Source organism: Manacus candei, unplaced genomic scaffold, assembly GCF_025592945.1.
Source record: "Manacus candei isolate 608988 ecotype Guabito, Panama unplaced genomic scaffold, ASM2559294v1 h1tg000013l, whole genome shotgun sequence".
In the NCBI taxonomy this organism is placed as follows: domain Eukaryota; kingdom Metazoa; phylum Chordata; class Aves; order Passeriformes; family Pipridae; genus Manacus; species Manacus candei.
This window is the reverse complement of record NW_026138061.1, coordinates 1,585,546-1,603,107: the sequence shown is the minus strand read 5'-3', so window position 1 is coordinate 1,603,107 and position 17,562 is coordinate 1,585,546. Positions and strand designations below refer to the sequence as shown.

Below are 17,562 nucleotides of genomic sequence, written 5' to 3'. Positions count from 1 at the left end.
GAGCTCAGCTGGGAATAGCTGTGTGAGGGAGCATGAGCAACCTGTCCTTGAGGGGAAGAAAACAGTACAAACAATAGAAATACAATTTTAATAAACAAATCTGTGAATGGACCTCATGGACTGTAAAACCTCTTGTCTGAAAGTCAGAAGCCAGCAATCTTCATGTACTATTGGTCCACCAAGCGTGGTATGAGAGCAGGCACGTTTCAGGTGTATAAAAATAGAGTAAGCAGAGAGTTTTAAAACTCTTTCTTTTAAAAAACTAGAAGAACCAAAATCGTGTTTATTTTCATCTTAAATAGAGCTGAAGTTATGGGGCAGAACAACAGTTTATAAGAACATTCCTCTCTGTAGCACAGCTGTGTTAATTGTACGATTCCATAGTGGGGGGACAGTGAAGTGACGGGATGACAGCAGTATTCCTGCCCCTTGTTGCTTCATTTACACCAAGTTGGAGCATGTGTCTGTTGAAAATGCTTGCTTAAAAGTACTAAGGTTAGGATGTTATTTCTCAACTGCAGTGCAGTCTGTAAAGCTGTTTGTATGTCAGTTGTTCTCCAAAACTGGTTCTGTCCCTTTTCCCAGTTTCTTCAGACTGTGTCCACTCATATTCTTATTATGATTTATATTTTCCTAATCCAGGTTGTTACTGGAATAGATTTCTATAAGTGGTTTTTTGTTTTGGGGAACACTTGGAGAACATTTTTTCTCTGAAAAGCAGTTTCTTCCTTCTGGAAATTCCACTTGCAAAGTGCAGGTCACACTGTAGCTATTGCTGCATTGTGCTTTACTGTCCTCTAAAAAGTCCTCCAAAAAGAGTAGGAAAAAAAGCCCTCTGTCTCTCAGTGCACAACTCAAGAGATTGTGAGGTGAAAGAAACCGTTAAAATCCATTTCTGAATTAATGTAGCACACAAGCTGGGTTGCAAGCAATGAGGTCCTAATTCAGAGCCCATTGATGTCAGCAAAAAGTCTTCCACTGACTTTAGTTCATACCCCAGTTGAAACTGGAGCAAGCAGGGAAAGTTTCTAAAAAGCATTATATAATACTTACCAGATATTTTAAGTGGTTTTGTGTTCCGTTGTCTGCAGAGAAAGTTAAACTCATTTTAAAACCACAGTACCATTCTTTTCTATTCCTATTGCAGAAAATGACTTAAAACTGTTTCATTCATCTTCATTCAAGACACCATCCAGTCTGTTCTGGGGATCTTAAAGCCAGAATACTATGTGACTGTGTGTTTGAAGTCTTGTCTTCAGTTTTAGGAAGACTTTTCTTTGGAGCAAGAACTGCCTGATTGAGGCTATCATTGCCAGAAACACTATCCAGCCTCCACTAGGATAGAAGGGCACAGGCCTAACTACTGATCTATGCTTTTTTTCTCAGACTTAGTGATGTTGAGGAACTAATTTGACAAAATATCTTCCAGTGTCTCTTGGGGAGAGCTGCACACTGTTGGAAACACCATTATTATACTGTTATCACTGTAAGCCTGAGTTGAAAGATCTTTTTTTAAAAAAATGCCTTACATAACTACACAGAGAAGGAAGAAGTTATTTTGAGATTTCTCAATGCAAGTCCTGCTTTGGGCTAACATAGAAGAGACTGTCCTCAAAGTGATAGAGCAGTGGTATGTGATTCTGAGCAAAGTATCCACAGACAGCAATCTGCTCAAAGGGCTGAGCTGAAGAAGCATTTTTGGATTTGGACTATATGATGTCTACATTTAAGATGATGTTGGGCCCCTAAGCTCCTCTGTGAGTTTTATGTGGGGCAAAGTGCTACATGAATATATTGCCAGGCCATTATTTCTCCTGCTAGCAAAATGTGTTTGAACAAAGCTTTGTGCTCCATTGAAAATCATCTCAGCAGTTGATACCTGTTGAAATTATTTCCTCAGTAAGTTTTCTGCTCATTCTGTACTGATACTCAGCTGCTGAAATACATATGTGCCCAATGTTAGTCACAGTAAGATCCTTCCTGCCTGCCTGCCTTCCTCCCTCCCTTTCTTCTTATTTCTAACATACCATACATTTCATTCAAAACCTGTCAGGGTAACCCTAGCACTGTATTCTTCCAGGAAGGGAACTCAAGGACCATCAAAGTTGCATCTCATCTTCCTCTAAGCTCAAGAGGAATGCATCCCAACAAAGAGGAAGTCAGACATGAACCTGTTGGAGTGAGTACAGATGAGGGCCATGAAGATGATCAGAGGGGTGGAGCACCTCTTCTGTGAAGACAGGCTGAGAGAGTTGGGCTTGTTCAGCCTGGAGAAGGGAAGGCTCTGGGAAGACCTTATAGCAGCCTCCTGGTACCCAAAGGGGACCTACAAGGAGCTGGAGAGGGACTTTTTAGGGACACATGGTGATAAGGCAAGGGCTAATGGCTTCAAAAGGAAAGAGAGTGGGTTTAGGTAGGACACAAGGAAGAAATTCTTTACTGTGAGGGTGGTGAGGCACTGGTACAGGTTGTCCAGAGAGCTGTGGCTGCCCCATCCCTGGAAGTGTTCAAGGCCAGGTTGGATGGGGCTTTGAGCAACCTGGGCAAGATGTTCTTGCCTAGGTCAGGAGTGTTGGATCTAGATGATCTTTAAGGTTCCTTCCAGCCCAAACCATTCTATGATTCTATGACTGAGCAAAGAACAAGTAAGAGCCATTTATTCTAGTGATGGATCATTCACTCAGTTTTAGAGGAACTTTTTAACAGAAACATTGTCTTCAGGGTGTGTGTGGTGAGTAAGTCAGGACCATGAAACCCTCCTTAGCCAAAGTGTTTTACAAGGATTTTGACAGCATTATCAGCCTGTTAATACTAAAGGCAGGCTTCATGAAAATTTGAGCTATTTGACACTGAACTCTCCTAGTCTGTCAGAAATGTAATGCTACTTCCTGTTCACCTTATCCACTTTTTCCTTCTGAATGTAAAGTTGGGAGGAACCTGAGCACTGTCATTCCAGCTTGCATCACTGCATGTGAGATTTGTTGTCATTTTCTATAATCAAAGTTTTAATGTACTAGACTCACTCCCGTCTTCTGAATTCCCATATATCAAGACCTTCCCTGCTGTGGTGGCTCCAGTACACAGCATGAATGATTTGGAGTTATACACCTGCTTGAAAAGGGACTTGAGTGGTCAGAAATTTTGAGAACATAGGACCTTGCAAAGTGCAAAACTGAAAGGTCAACTGGAGCGAAGAGAAGACAATTGCAGGTTGCTGTCCTTGTGCTGTGTAGGCTTTATGGATCCTGTGGCATCTGAACTGTTGTTGCTTACTGTCCTTCATGTCCCTAGAAGAAGTGTTGTTTGAGATCAGCCCATTTCTTTGTCATCCCTGTAAAGAAGTCAGTGCAACTGAGGTTTGCGATAAAGTCATCCTGTTACACTTCCAGCATGTACTATTTTCTTCCTTGCGTACATTCTGGACCCAAGGTTTTGCCACCTGAAGAACATGAGTTCCTTCCGTCAAAAATGTTCTTTCTTGTCTGTAAAAAACACCAGATGTTGCCTCTGTGAGTGCTCCAGGTAGGTAGTGTGTTTGCCTTTCCAGGCAGCTGGGAAGAAGTGTGTTACACTTGAGGAATCTTAGTTTCATGTCTCTGTTGTATTCCGAGGCCTGTAGCATTTGAAATCTTGACTGTCCTCTTACCAGAGACACATTCTTTTGTTTTCATTGTGTTGACCTCACCATTTTCTTTTCCCTAACCCTGGAGCTTCCAGCTAGTCAGGAAGGGCCTTTCTTCTTAGAGCACAAATTACTATGCAAATGTTTCGTGCATAGGTTGCATATATGGCATCTATCCAAGGCACAGAAAAAAAAACTTGGTATTTTGGAAAAGCTCCAGCAAGTTTAATTCCCAGCTGATTTCCTTTACTCTGTGCTCCTGTTATGCTCCAAAATGTCTGAGAGACCTTGTGAGTTGAACACAAAGTGTATCATGGAAACACTGTCAGAAATTACCCAGTAGTAGTAGTTTATCCCTTATCATAGCATGAAAACTGTGTTCCAGGACTCAGCATGCTAAATTGTCTGATTATAGGTAAAGAAATCTTAACCTGCTTCTCAATATGGGTTTATTTGTATGTCCTTTTTTCCTGTACGACTGTAGGAACCATTGCATTTGTACTTAACACCACTTTCCAAGAATGTAAAACAACTTTGTCACCATCTATTAGCCTACAAAAGAGCAGTCTTGGTTGTATTTGTCCCACTTCCAGTCGAGGACAGTTTCAACACTTAACAGAGGATGCAGGCTCTGGAGTCAGAAGCTGTGGTTGTTCCTGAGAGGCTTTTCAGACTTTAGGCACTGTTAAGACTTCTGAAAATAATTTTTTTTCAGGTTACAAGTATGCACTTAGGGGTTCTGTATGGTTTTCATTTGTTTTAGCTGAAACACAATATTGTATGTGGAGTGTGTATCTGAGCGCAGATAAAATGTCTAAATACATGCATCAGTGGCGATAAATATCAAATTCCATCTATGGCATCAGTTATTTGAATTCCATGTGGCTGGTTTCTAACCCGAAGAATATACTTTGCGGTGCAATCAATGGTCCCTGGCAGACCATTGAATTACTATAGTACTGTTAGTTACCTTTTAGCTATTGCTGTGATGCTAATACATATTCATATTGAATAACTGAGTGATTCAGCTGACAGGTAAAATAAGTTCCAATACACTGGACAATACATTGTAATGCACTCTGGATAGGTTTAGCACAGAATCGTCCTTCAGTATGTGTAGTATATTAGTTTGCAATGTGAATAAGGAAACATGTAGCAACTATGAAATTTGTATTGATGAACTTCTGGCAAGAATTTAGCTGTATAACATTATGATGTGCTTGCATTTTTATGTGTTTCTATAAATAATATTGCAATTCAGTCTACTGGGATTGTTGTATTAGCTGTTTTGTATGATTACAAGAACATGATCGCAGTTGTCTGGTTTTCTTATTTTATTAATGTTGATTTTTTTTTTTCATTCCTGCTTTTCAAATTTCTCAGAAGTCAGTCTACTGGAAAATTTGGTCTGGGAAGTTTAGTCCTTCTGACCTAATGCATACCCAAAGCTGTCTTACATGTTTAGTGAATATATATACATATATATAAACACACACATATATATGTATGTATTTCCCCACTCATGTGTAAATTGGAAAGAGAAAAAACAATTTTTCTCAAAGTTTAAGAAAAACAAGTAAAATATTGCTGCTTATGCTGCTGCCAGTCATGAAAGACTAAATAGGAAAGTTTTTAGCAGTCAAAGTCTGTTATTTAACAACAGCTGTTTGTGATCAGTGCCAGTGGAAATCACTTGTTTTTACCCAGCTGAAAAGAACGGGCTGGTAAAAAGGATTCCAGGAATAGGTACAGTCTTTCACACAGAGTTTAAATAAATCAAGTCTACATATTGTAAGATGGTGCCATTTACAATGTAACGCATTTCTCATTTCTAATAAGATTTTTCCAGAAATTGGACATAGAATAAAATTAGGGTTGATCATAGAATGGTTCGGGTTGGAAGGGACCTTTAAGACCATCAAGTTCCAACCCCTCTGTGACACAGGGACATCTTCCACTAGACCAGGTTGCTCAAAGCCCCATCCAGCCTGGCTTTGAACATTTCCAGGGATGGGGCATCCGCAGCCTCTCTGGGCAACCTCTTCCAGTGCTTCACCACTCTCACAATAAAGAATTTCTTCCTTATGTTCAATCTAAACCTACTCTCATTCAGTCTAAAGCCATTCCCCCTTGTTTTGTTACTACATACCCTTGACAGTTGCTTTATAAAAGAACTGAGGAAATCAGAGCCCTAACTATACTCCTGACCCCTTAGAAAGTACATTAAAATGTTCACTGCTGGGCTTCTGTTTCAAACCTGACTGTCTTCATCAACTAACACTTTTACTGTCAAACTGAGTGGATAACATTGGAAATAAGAAGATAAGAAGTGCTCAGTTGGATCCAGTATCCCTCTGTCCCAGTACTGAGCCTCTAATAGTAGCAGATGCTGTTTAGGCAGAGCCCAGAACCCTGGCCCCTCTGTGGTTCCATTCACTTGGGCTCCCTAGCACTCAGAATTGCTGCATTTGGAAGACTATTGCCCTGCCTAATTCTTTTAGTGTCCATTGGGAATCTGTCTCATGCTTGTGTGAAACAAGTTGTTCACAAGAAGTTTTTTACAAACTAAAATTTAGTCACTGGCAGCCTCAGTGGTGCCAAAACTGCCAAAGCCTAACTTGGCATGCCTTCAGCTGGATATCTTCTGTCTTCCACAGACACTCTAAGCAATCCTACTATCATGTGCACACTGTAGTAGCTAGACATCCTCTGAGTTTCGGATCCACCAGTCACACCTCGGAGGCATCAGATGAATTACACCTGTTGTTCTTCATTGATTATTACAGATGCTTGAGGTGGTTGGCAGATGTATTTGTCTGCACGGTAGATGACTAAAGGTGGGTGAGATAAATTCCCACTTGCTAAGCCTAGATGTAAACTCCCACGCTAAAAAGAATTGGTCTGAAAGTTGGACAAATTGCCCTCTGCTCAGATGAGCTTTGGTGACACCATCTTTGTGATTTTATGAAACTGGTATTGCTGGCGCCTGCGTGAATGTGTCCTGTTTGTAAAGTGTTTCACTATATTGGCACTTTTAACAAACATGAAAGTCACTTAAAGCCTTTTTGAAAACATAAAATGAAGTTTTGCTGTTTTGAATCCTTAAAGGTGAACGTTGCCAAAGAGTTCAAAAGCATTTTTCTTCCTGTTGTTACTGGAGTTTATGGCCATTGCAATAAAAATTTCTAATTACTGGAAAGATTCAAGGGAGGCAGGAAAAAACCCTCTCTTTTTTATGCCTTTGTAAAGTTGCTTTTCTATGTGTATAAAAAGAAACTGTTTTATTTAAAAGCTTCTCTTCTTTTCATTCACATTCTTTAAAAGCCTTTCTTTACTGTAATTTTAAAAATGAATGTGGTTCTATTCAAATAAAAGTTTACTCTTAATGGCATTTATGCTTCATATGATAGAGCACCTTCATTTACTTAGTTATACATAGGCAGTCAGCAGTGTTATGAACTGCTTCTTTATTACTAAGCAGTATGCAGATCTCTGGCATCTTCCACAAAGGAAAGGGTGGGTTGTTTTAAAGCCTTTATTTGACTTGATCATAAAACATGGGTACTAGCCTAGTGTTTTATGACATGCTCAAGTATGATTAATAATTTTAACTATGCTGGTTCCCCCATAAGATCAATATTATAGAATTTTTTTCAGTCACTATTTCAATGGATTTTAATTGAAATTGATTCCCTATAAAATAATAAATTGAAGTGTATTAACAATGATCTTGTGGTCCTTGGTGTTCAAGTTCTGAATTCTAACAAAATTCTGAACAGTTTTCAAAGAAATACGTGACTTACCTCTATACAGCCTAGGTACTCATGAAGCATCTATAAATTTTTTAAGTGTTAATTCCAGCAGATGACAGTATAAATACAGCAGCTTTAATTTGCAACATGAATGTGAATGGAAATGTGTCAGGGAATTGTTTTTTAAAAAAATGTATTTCTCAGCTTGCAGTTCAACTACAGTTGTATTGTATCATCCTAAAATTGAAAAATACTTGCATCAGTAAAAATGCCTCCTAGTCACCTGAATTATTAGAAGTTACCTGTACAAAGAAAAGATACATTGAGAAAACCTGCAGTGAGTTGCTCTGTAAGAACTTCAGTGTTTTTCCAAAGGTATCACCTATAATGGCATTGAGTCAGTCTTTGACTATTTTTCTCCATTATAGTGATGAGTTGAGTTTTAGGAAGTATGTGCTTGGCAATATCGAAGTTCTGAAGCTCCTCAACTGCAGTTTTTATCCACATCTTACAGCTTATACTCAGTTAAGCTTAACCACATTGTTAGAATAGTTGGTTTACATACATTTGGCTTGTACAGTGACTTCCACCTGAAGACAACCTGATTAGAAAATAGCCAGACTCAGGAATTTTACATCCAGACAGCCTGCTACAATATGTCAGGACTCTGACTTGGCGTACTCATTCAACTACAAAAGAGGGCTGGAGCTATTATCCTCAGGAACTGTAGGGATAAGCAAGTTAGAGACTTTTTTATGTGAATAAAAAAGCACGTTGAGGTTCCCCTTCAAGCTTGAGCGCAGTCTGAAGGCACATACATTGACATGGTCTTAGAGTTCTGAGTCCTCTCCACCAGAAATAGGATTCACATCTTCCCAGTCTATTTGTCTGGCACAACCAGCTGCCATCAGGTGGCATTTGATGAAATGAGATGGAGTTGAAGCAACTCCAACATGTGGGCCTTGAAACAAGTAATTTTGTCATATTCTTTCATTCAGCGAGACCAGTTGAGAGGCTTACTGCTGGTAGTGTCAGCCAGCGGACTCTCAAGTTCTCATTTTGCTGCATTGAAAGAGTGCTGTTGTATAGGTCTTTCAGGAGCTGGATTTTGAGAGAAAGACATGAAAGAAAAAAAGGTCTTGACAGCAAGAAGATGAGGTTTTTACTAACTGATTTTATCTTTTTCAGTAATGCAAAGCTTCTGTTCTTAAAATTTACTCTCCAAAATCCTCTAAGCTGTATGGGTTTTGTTTTCTTTGCATTTCAGCATATTTCAGATGTAGAGATGGAGAGGGAATGGTAATCACATTTCCTTCATTTTTTAAAGTGTTAGGTCATTCCAGTCTTCTTGAGGAATAAAGAGGAAAGTGTTCTTTCTTACTCTTATTTCTTTTGACTTTCATTCCTTTAAGAAGTCCTGAGGAACTGAGGATTGTTGTTAAAGTTGGGCCAAGAGATTATTATCTCCTAGTTTTCTTTTGTTGATTTCCCTTTAGCCTGAATGTTTTAAAGGGCTGATTAGACTACAATTGTCTGATGAGGAATTTCTTTACCATGTTCCAGAGAGTGTAGCTATGTGAAACACTTTTCAGCAGTTCCTTGTGATTTTCTGTCATAAGGTGCCAAGACGGTCCAGCTGTATTTAAAGACTATTTAAAGAAAGTCGGAAGGAGCAATCAGCATCATCTTAGGCTTTTAAAAGTGTCGGGCAATTAAGGATGAAGAAAAACCTTTGAAAATTCCCTACACTGATCACTCCCAGAGTCACAGCAGTTATAATTCTCAGTGCAAACTTGGAAGACCTTGAAGCAAACAAACTGTATTTCAGACGAAAGGGACAGGAAAGAGGAAGGGAAGGATAATTCTACCTCTAAAGCTCCACTGACAAATCAGTTGTCACCTGGGTAGTTTGTGAACAGATTTTTTGCTAGACTCAGGAGCTGCTTTACTGTCCAGCAGTGTGGCTGCCATCCATTGTTACAGCTGTTGACTGTGACACTGACCAATAATATTGTTGACTTTTGTACATCTTTGCTTAAACCTGGAGCATCTTTATTTGAGGGTCATAGAAGGGCAACCAGTCCTTACAGCCCATCAAGGTAATGAATGTCTTTTGGCTGGGCCGTAACTTCGTACAATAAGCATCTATGAGCATTTTTTGTCTTTTTCTAGAAATGTTTCATTTAGGTGTGGAGGTTTTTCTCACATACCATAATGAATATTGTGTTTTATTTTCTTCTAATACTAATAAGCTCTTTCCACGCGCTTTATTATTTTTTACTGATGTTTGCATACTAGATTTGTTGATAAATTTTATTTCTCCCTTCTTAAATATCAACTGCTGTGATAAGCACTAAAATGGGTGACTGTTGCTTTGTCAGCAACTCATGTTTTCCTTTATTATACTGTTACTGCTGTTCCTGACATCTTTTTGGTTCTCTCTAGTAATGAGAATGTCACTGTGGGAATTTTACTTCACTTCTATATGGCTTTGCTGATCACATGATAATTCTGGTATAAGAATATATGCTTTACTAATTTCTTCAGCATTTTCTTATGATTGAGATGATCAGAACACAGGCTATTTAGGTAAGGAATGCAAACAGATTCTGGGACTAGAAGAAAGAAATCCTTTTATTAAGGGTGTCTAGAAATTAGGAGCACCTAAAGGTAGTGTCTTCCTTAAGTTTCTGCTGCTTATAATTAATTTGGATAAAGTCTTTGAGAAAACCTTTAGTTGACTTAAAACTGATCCTTATTCTTCATGCACACATTCTGTATCAATTCTAGCACAGTGAACAAATAGCAAGAGTAGCTACTCTAGTAAGAAGAATCTAAATTTATGTTTACTGGCAGCTAGAAACTGGTTGTATCCCAATTACCTCCTTCTGAAAATTGGAGACCTCAAATTTGCCCTTGGTTCTTTAAGTGCAGATGAAGGAGTAATGCTCCATTGGTTGCAGTGAGATGTGAAACTAGTAAGAATGAGAACAGGATCAACCCCATTTTTCCTGTGCAGCATGAGACTATAAAGCCCATTCAAATCAATGAAGGGTACCAATGACTTTGCTGACCTTTGGATCAAATCCATAAACTTTTTAGTAACTTAATTAAAACCACAAATAGAGAAACATAAGTGTTCTGTTCTCTAACCCACCATAGGTCTCTCTAAAATTGAAAAATACAGTCCCTTGCATTTTGTTGTATCAAAAATACAATTTTTATATTTTATTATCTTTACAACTTTTTTCTTAATTGTTTAAAACCTATTTTTTGTTTGATCTCAAAATCTCTTTTGATGATGTGCACTGCCTGTGTTATTTGCAATCCTAATTTCATAATCACTGCTGGAAATGAAACCCAAAAGCTGCTTTTATCTTACTCTTTTTAGTCATGCTCTATACTCAAATGGCATAATCAAAGATAAAAACAATTATACTGTCTTTTAGCTTGAGCAGTTTGAAGAGTCTTTGTCACATCATATATTATCCAACTAAAACTTTGGTGTCTAGTTGAACTCATTGCTTGCATGGAGTTGCTCATCATTATGCTCAAATAATCAACAAATAAGCAACAGCCACCCCCAGAGATAATCTGTGCCCTTCTAGAGCAGGTGTTAATGATAGGTGCAGTATACTGCCCTCTGGAACTTCCTGCCTCTGTCACCTGGAGGACTTGTTGTCTAATTTGGGATACCCAAATTTAATAGAGGAAAAGTAGGCAGTAGCTTTTCCTCCGTTTTGCTTTCCAGCACGAAGCATATAACAAGTGAGGTTAATTGACACCAAACTTTCACTGCCTTAGTATAGTAATTTTATTGTCTTTATCTGTACCTGTTAGCAATATCTGGTTATTCTCTGCTGTTAAATTGCACCTTTTTTTCTGCAATTGATAACATCATCTTTCATATTAACATTTTAACTGAGCCTAACTACTGCTCACTGGTAGTAGAATTAGAGCAACATTTAGGTGCTTTAAAGAGTTGCAAGTTCTGGGTTAAGGATTTTGGGTTTGTTTTCTTACTTGTAATTTAAATGATCCTTTAGTCTAAAGCAGACAAGAACACATTTTATATATTGTCTTGGGATAGGTTTATAACTTACCTGCACTTCAGCAATTTTTCTCAGACAGGAGTGCTTTAATAACTGCAGTTAGACAGATCTTAGTCCTCTGAGTTCTTCTTTCATCTGGATGTGGTTGAGCCTGATACAAATATTAAACTATTTTTATTATTTTTTTATGATTGTGGATTTTGTTGCCTCTGTGGAGCTGGATCCAGTCTTAGACAGGAAGGCCAGGACCAGGCTGAGAGCCCCAGATGAAATGCTCACTGTAACTGAACTTTACCTTGTAATTCAGAAAACTTAATGAAAACTTCTTCCCTTTCATATAATTAATTAGTATGAGCAGTGAAGTTGTAAGTCTATTGAAAACCATGAATTGCATAGTTTCAATTAAATAGAAAAGCTGGTAGAAAAAAAACCTACCCAAAAATGAAATAATAACACAGAAGAGGAAAAAAACAAGCTTCTTATGCCTTTTGTTTGGTCTTTCTGTGTCTCCCTTAAAGCTCTTTTGCATTCTCATGCAGCTCATTTGTTTTATTGAATACTTAAAACCTTTTACCATCTGCCAAAAGGTTTTATTTTGGGGTTTCCTCTTATGTGGGAGGGTGGTTTCCTCCTTCCCTTCGTGCTAGTTTCCTTGCTATCTTTAGGACTCAAAGCCTACTGGAGACCTTCCTGTCTCCTTTTTATTACACAGTCTCCTCCTTCCTTGCTGCAAGTTCCTGCTCCCGGGGGCAAAGAAAAAAACAAGAGCTGAAGCTGCCTTTTTGAGCTGCCTGACTGATGCCGACAGCTTTTGTTTTAAACACAGGAGCCCAGTTCCTGGAGTGCAGGGCTGTGTGTACTCGGCAGCGATTCCCGGGGCTGGGTGTTTTTAGGAACAGTTCCTGCGGGAAGGCCGTGTGTAACTGCCCAGCGCTCTCGCTACAGAGTGCATGGCTTCTGAAAAGGTGTACTGTAATCTGTAGCATTTACTCTAAAAGCAGTTTATTTCTGTCTATTTGTTTGTCTTTTACCTCAGCATAATAATCCTATTTGTTTTGCCCCTGTTAGGACATCTATAGCCATAGCCCTGTAGTTTCTTCCTTTTATGGGAATTTTAGATTTTTTTTTTCTATGAATGTATTGATTTCCTATCTTTACCTTTCTTGTGCTGTAGAGAAAACAAAGTGAAATTGGAGGTGTTATATTTTCAGAGAGATAGAATTGCATCTTTTTTTTTTTTTCTTCCTGAGAACAAAATAGAGTAAATGGCAGTCTGGGTTTCTCAGCATAGCTCTCAAGGATACAAGGAATGCATGTGCAGTGGGATGTGAGTATCCAGGTGTCAAGGCATGAACACAGCAGGAGAAGGCCGTGAGTCCTGGTCAGGTACCTCCATTTAAATCTTGGCTGTGGAGGTCCTCAGGTACCTGTCATCATGTCTCCTTGAAGTAGATGCTACATGGGGGAAACAAAGAGTCCTGCCTTTTCCCTTCGGCCTCTGCCTGCTGGGAGTGAGAGCAGTCTCTGTCTGAGGAGCGTGCAGTCCTGTTACTGCCTGTCCTGATTTGCTGTACAGCTGTGCCTGTGGCCCGAGGCAGTCTGAATGTGGAAGGCACAGGAACAGGGGTTGTGCTGGGTGTCAGATCACCTCCTGAGAGCTCTGCCAGGATCCATATCCACCACATTATGCCTCTGTTGAGTGCATTTCTGGCTATCCTTTTTTGATTCTTTTTTTAATCACTGGTATGTCAGGTAGTAATAGGAATGTAATATTCTTTTATTTGTGATTAGCTCATCTCTTGGGCTCTGAGATGTTCTAATAACTCTCCTTCCATCACCACCCGATTCTCTCTGAAGCTCTATCCTTTGGTTTATTTACTCTCCTTCTGTAATTGTTACTGTTGATCACCATGAAAAATTTTCAGTGCTTAAAAATAAGCATCCCTTCAGTGCATGTAGTGTTATGACTATAGGAATCTAATGGAAGATTGAAATGTGGATGAGGAGGAGTAGGGTGACCCAGGGATGTTACCTAAATGCCTGATCTACAGATGAAGACTGATGCTGTGATTTCTGTTCAGGAAAGTGCCAGTAAAACTGTCCATTTCTTAGCACTGGCTATTTTAATGACATTCAATTGCAAACTCCAGGTATAGCATTGCACAGAGAGGTCAGTGGTGCCCATTTCTGGCAGCAGAATGATGCAACATAACACAACAGCCTGAGATGGCATTCTCCTGAAAAATAAGAGGGCTACGTGAAAAAAATTCAAGCAGGAGACACACGTATCTCCTCATTTAGAGAGCAAGGCATTGTGCTTCTTAAATAAACACAGGTTTCCATGTTCTCCCTGTCTCACACACACACATACACATATGTTGTGTGTGTCTAATTGGCTAAAAATGTAAACAGTAAATTAGGGATATGATTAAAAATTAAACAGCCACTGCAGAAACCATCAGTAGTAAATGCTTATTAACTTACATATAACAGCATACTGGTGTGATAGCTTTAAATTGGCTGCTGAAACTGATTTGCAGCAAATAAGGCCAACTTTCCAAAAGGATATTTCTGGGGCTCAGTAATCAGACCTTCAGCTCTGATTGCTTGTTTTTTTCCTTCACAATTTTTGTCAGCCTTGTTTTAGTAACTGGTAATGTACATGCCTTCTTGAACTACAATGGGTGATATACTTAATCCCTTGCCTCTACTGCTTAGCAGAATGAGTCAGTATGGGTCTGATCCAGCGTTGTCCTCCCTCATGCATTGCAAGACTTCTAAGGTTTTCTCCTTTTTCTGCAGGGCTTCACCAGAGCCCCTATCCATTCTGTGATCCCCCTTTGCTGGCTCTTTACATACATACTGCTTGATAAATTGAAGGGTAAAGATGTTTGTACAAATTCACCTGCCCATCTGAATGCCACATCCACTCATGCACACCTGTGATCTCCAGACCAGCTCCATCTGGCAATGCATGGCAGAGACTACAGTTTCTGGAAAGGGCATCCCCCAACTCCATGGGCCCTTTTCATCCCATCTCATAACATTTATGCCCTACTCTTGTGTGTCCTGCACATGGAGTCCAGTGTATTAGAGGAAATGTTTGGCTATCCTGTTTTGTGAGAGTTAGGATGGTTTCCGGCTACAGCAAGTGATTCTCAGGGGAACCATTACAGCCTGGGTTCAACACCAACAACTCAGTGTTAGCTTTAAATATTTTGGGGGAAGTTGAAACAAGATGTAAAAATCTCTCAAAATTGGGACTAATCTGGAAGGACTGAGCAAAGCAGGATCTTTTCTAGTGAGCTCTGACTTACTGGATATTTACTTTTCAGGTGGGTTGGATAATATGTATGTTTGACTAGTATACAGTATAAACAAGCTTTTGTATATTTTTTTCTTACCTTCCTATGGTCAAAACTGAGGGCTGCTCCCTCGAGAAAGCAGCTGAACTTCTGCATGTTATCTAGGCCTCCTGTGTTGATTTAGCCTGGAGATCTCCTTCCCTCTTTCCTCCTGCCAGTCAAAAGCAGAAAAGGATGGGTGTTACCTGACTTAAAGATAATTATAGTCGGCCCATTATCAGAGGGTTGTATATATCCTGTAAGAAAGCCTTTAATTCTACCTTCCTGTGAGAAAGTAGCACATCCCCTGAACGACTGCCAAACTCCTTGAATGTGGCTGCAGGTGGCTCAAATGTGGTTTTTGTTAAAACCCTGCTGGAAGGTGATTTCTGTCACGAACACCTCAGTCCTGTCAACTGTTTCTGTGCTTGTTCTGCTCCAGCTGGTGTGGTCTGTGTTGGAGCCATGCAGTGGGAGGCTCTTTGGTAGCTGCCAGTGTTGCAGTTCAGTGTTGGCCACAGCTGCACTTTGGGGGACAAATGGTGGCACGTACTGTTGTCTGCAGCTGTTGTCTGCTCAGGGTCACCTTCAGATGCTTAGCCCACTGACTTGTGTTTTGAGAGGTATAAAGGCATATTCACAGTGAAAGTTTCCTGATGTAGCATGAAAATAATATGAGAAGGGATGTTGTAGCTCTAAGAAAGTGGAGGACATAATGTGTGTGAACCAGATCTGAGATGCAGAGCAGAGTGAGGTGTCTGCAGCTGCTGAGAGCCACTGTGGGAGCCAGGACCCTGGGTTGGATGGACTGAGTATGGACTTCACTTTTTTTTCTGGGTTTCGTTTCCTGACTTTGCCAAAGCCTTTCCAATATAGTTACATCCCTGTCCCATCAACCAATTCTCAGACTGTGGAGAGTAGGGAGAGGAAGCCACAGGTACACAACGTGCCCAGGTAGAGGACATGGAACAAGGCTGGAAACCCACTGGCTTAGGGTGGTAGAGCTGAATTGCTGTCAGCAGCAGAGGGAAACCTCTCTGGAGTGGTCTCAAGCGTACAGAATACCACAGGGAGCAATTCCTTTTCTTCTCGATGTCCTGAAGAACAGATGGATCTGACAAGTTTATTGCCATAAGCTGTCTTGTTTTATCAGCACATCAGATCTCGGTGCTTGACAGATGTGCCAAACAGAAAATAAAATTCATCCATGCCCAGCGTTATGGATTTTAGTATCTCTGGTTTCTATTTAGAACTGTTCTCTTTATTGTCCAACCTAACCTGGGCATAAATTAGGAAGAATTTTCATTTATAATTAAGGGAAGATTGAGATAAGTAAAGTATTACAAGTGCACACCAATTTTTGAGCTTTAAAAGCATTGTTTGGCATGTTCAGCTTTTTGGTTCAGAGCTGTGCCTGAGACAGCAAAAAATGTCAAACAATACAAAGAGGCCAGAACCATACTGGCAGTAGTGAAGCAAATTATTTTACATACAGCTTGAATAGCTTGATATTTTACAATTGCAAAAGCATGAAATAAAAGCTTTTTGAAGCCAGCAACATGTTTGCTTGAAAATTATTTCAACACTATTCTGAATATCAAAAGATGATTTTATTCACATCTACCCCATTCCTGTTTCTTCCCCCAGCACACACTTGGTTTTTATGGGGGATGAGGCAGCAAGTGCTTCTGTGTCTTTTTTCACAGCAAGGTCTCTGTCATGGGTTAATTTTTTTCTTCCTCTTCAAAAAAAATCAAAAAACTAATCATTGATTAATATATTGTAATATTTCCAACAATTGCAAACTGTGCAGTGCAAAGTGGGTATGAAATATTTAATGTCATTTTAAATTAAAACTGTGCTACATATTTACTTTTTTAAAGAAAAGTACATTGGATTTATTTGAACCCAAACAGCAGACTAAAGTTGGATCTTACAGGTTTTTGTAATTACCTAAATTCAACTTTTTCTATGTATAGCAGTGACTGCTGCTGAAATGCAGCAGAAGTCGGACAACAGAATTGGTGAAAGCCACTGGTTAAACACCTGTTGTTGAAGCGCTAAACTTTTTTTACTTCTGCAGGTGCGGAGATAATATCTTTTTCATGTTCGTTCAGCTATTTCAATTCAGTGACTAGTGCATTAAAACATAAGAAACCACTTGGGAGGAAAAAAAAAAGCTGAAAAGCTTGTTTTCGTCTTTGAATTTATAAACAAAATCTGTGTGGCAGAGGATGAGATCTACCAGTTCTATGCTCTTGAGAAATATTGCAACCAGAACTGACATTCAGTTCACCAATGGAATGCTTCCTTGCTTAATGAGACTGATTACTTAAAAATAAAATGAGAAGCTTTTTTTTGCCTTGATTTTATAGCTTATTTGTAAAATACTGTTCTTCAGCATTTTCATTGCATTTCACTTTTATACCAGGTTCTATTTTATAACTAGAACTTAACAGAAATCCCAAATAATAAAAAAAAATTACCTAGCATAAGCTATTGTACTCATGCCCAAATATAATGAGAGTGTAAGGAATGGAAATCAATCAAGAGTTGTGTATAAAAGTGCAAATCATGTAAATAAGTGTGTGTTGTGTTAACTGTCAGAAATGCCATATGTATTTATATATGCTGTCTTTAAATTTATGTCAACAAGCTGACAAATTTACTAACATATGGAATCTACTGCCCATGAGCTTAAGTTTTTGTATTTTTCGAATAACTAACAGAAGTATTGATAGGAAGGGTCGAAGGGGTAAGGAGTGTTTTAACTATCAAGAACTATTAACAGA

The 17,562-nt window shown here is 39.1% G+C and overlaps 1 protein-coding gene across 3 annotated transcripts in view; it reads left to right on the top strand.

The window, feature by feature from the left end:
• SAMD12 (sterile alpha motif domain containing 12) overlaps positions 1-17,562 on the top strand; it is a 177,698-nt gene that overhangs the window by 88,100 nt on the left and 72,036 nt on the right. The gene's annotated exons all lie outside the window — the stretch shown is intronic.